Raw genomic sequence first — 2,500 nt, 5'->3', positions numbered from 1 at the left:
ATAGTTCAGTCCTTGGAAAAGGCTCTTTACTCACATTCTCTCACCGTACTCAGGTGTAAAATGAGTACCGGCCGTTAACAGCGTTGTCTCAGTCCGGAAAAAAATTGTAATACCGTCTAACATGCGTCATGTCTCGTCCTACATGGTACGTGTTGCTATTGGTTAGGGACCCCTTGTAAAGCGCTTTGAGCACGTTTAGTGGATATTGCGCTATATAAAAATCTCGACTTTTTTTTTAACCCGTGGTGTTAATCTCATTTTAGTAATAGAACTTCAATTTGACTTTAACGAGACTCAATTTGCTTACTCTAAAGTAGTTTAAACATTAGATACCTAGATTGATCCACAGAGATAAATTACTTACTAACTGACTCCTATGCCATCTCATAAGACGTCACTGGAAATGTCTCCTCATTCATCCACGTCTTGTACCTGTTGTGTTACATTTTTCATTTGTCATTTCTGAGTTGGTTTTATTCATCAAGCGGTAGAAAAGTAGGTATTAATTTACTTAGACACATACCATCGATAGTAAAACCTGTGTAGTTTGCTCTGTTTAACAATCACTGCCATTGTTTACATTATGATGACTGTCCGAGAGGCGTGGTTATCTATGTGTCTATAGATAGTATGCGCTTGGCTAAGGAGCGCACAATATTGCCATCCGGAAGTATAATGGATCAACACACAAAACTATGTGTAACCATGATCGTTTATAGTCAGGTTAATACAGTTTAGTGAGAATTACTCAAAAACGTGGATGGCAAAAATCAATAACAAAGACCTGAGTGAAATCAACTGCGAACTATCTATTGTGTTTGATGGTACATTATCCGGCTGGCGTATATTGTTAGCATTATTCTAAAACGCATAGCATCAATAAGTTTATAGATAGTATGCAGATGACGTCACTCAGGCCTTTGTTATTGTTTTTGCCATCCGCGTTTGTGAGTTGTTCTCACTAAACTGTATTAACAAGACTATAAAAGTTCATGGTTACACAGAGTTTGTGTGTTGGTCCGTTATACTTCCGGATGGCAATGTTGTGAACTCCTTGGCCAAGCGCATTCTATCTATATTCCTGTCTGTGTATGGGTGTGTGTGTGTGTGTGTGTGTGTAGGTGTGAGAAACGTTGTGTGTCTGTGTACGGACCGGTGTGTTGGTGTGTGACTCTTGTATTCGTTGACATCAACTGCTGACATGACTAACCTTTTACATGCGGGCTTCGGTTTTGCCCAAAACCGACAAGCTATCTCATCGTTTTCACCTTGAGAGTAGTGACATCAACACCGATCGGGCTTCAATGAGACCATATTATTATTTCTCTCACGGTCCTAGTTCTATGAGTGAAAATACTCAGGGCTTATGATATTATAATATATTATATTTTTAAAAAAGTAGTCCTTCATAGCTATGAGGCCCACGGAGCCGGGGTTGATCCCGGTATTTATAATAAAGAATAATTCCCTTTATTCATCCCTAAGGGGACATTTTTCTTCAGGGTCTATCCCAAGTGAAGATGGAGTAACCCAGGCGTCAGCCGCAATGCAGCGTCGCAAAGTGAGCTAAGAGCAAAGACCATACCGCTGAGCCACGCTGCCCTATACATATTTTTAGCGTGAAACGGACAATTGCTTGCTACCCTTTGGATAGAACGCCAGCCCATCGCGAGGTACTTTCCGCCAGATCTAACAGACCCAGTTACCCAATCATTTCTCTGTGGACAGAGTGAATGGGAGAGATCAGAAGAAAAAAAAACGCGACTTCACACCGGATCGAACTCAGCCCCTTTATCGTGTAAAGCGAGTGCTCTACCAACTGAGCTATCGGAACCTCCCTCCATTCACATAATATCATAATGAAGTGATAAATGACAGATAGAAATGTCGACATGAAAGGAATTATTCAAACTGGTCGCGAGAGGGTTAACATTATTATACTGTTACGCGATTTCTTCAAGCCGGCCTGTGAGACACTGGTCCCGATCAATGTGATTATAGCCCTGTCGTTGTTGCCACTTGCCAGACCTGGGCTGCTTATAGAAGACGGAATAAACCCATTGAACGCTGTATTGTCAATAATATTGTCAATAATAATATTGCCAGTTATTTGTTGTGCGGGATTCGTTTAACAAGTCTAGTGTATTGATAGAATAAACAATATTATTAGATCTATTATTATTGTGTGTTATAACCCCGACGTTTTTGTGTAAGATAAAAGCTATAAGCGGTCTTTTTCTTCTCTATCGCCTATTGAATTTGTTTTGGAACTTTATATATTATAACATATTATATATCTATACATTATTAGATTCGGGTTTGTTTCATGTTTTTGAACGGATTCGTAGCACAGCGTGGAAATTCCAGATGGAATCCGTGACTTAATGGTCAACATTGAATTATAAGGTCAGTTTATCGAAGTGGAAATTTTTTTTAAACCCCAAAACTTGAACTTTTTTTGTGCGGCTATGTGGTCTTGTGGTAGGACACAAGCTTTTGG

The 2,500-nt window shown here is 39.6% G+C and overlaps 1 protein-coding gene across 1 annotated transcript in view; it reads left to right on the top strand.

The window, feature by feature from the left end:
• Positions 1-2,130: 2,130 nt before the first annotated feature.
• LOC144963185 (uncharacterized) overlaps positions 2,131-2,500 on the top strand; it is a 17,324-nt gene continuing 16,954 nt past the window's right edge. Inside the window, exon 1 of the mRNA XM_078896910.1 lies at positions 2,131-2,406. The gene's annotated coding sequence lies outside the window, so the exon portion shown is untranslated. The remainder of the gene's footprint in view (positions 2,407-2,500) is intronic.

The sequence above is a fragment of the Berghia stephanieae genome, chromosome 1, assembly GCF_034508935.2.
Source record: "Berghia stephanieae isolate SIO BIC M18660-M18661 chromosome 1, UCSD_Bste_1.3, whole genome shotgun sequence".
Lineage (NCBI taxonomy): Eukaryota > Metazoa > Mollusca > Gastropoda > Nudibranchia > Aeolidiidae > Berghia > Berghia stephanieae.
The sequence above is the reverse complement of the archived record's forward strand: the minus strand, read 5'-3'. Positions and strand labels throughout refer to the sequence as shown.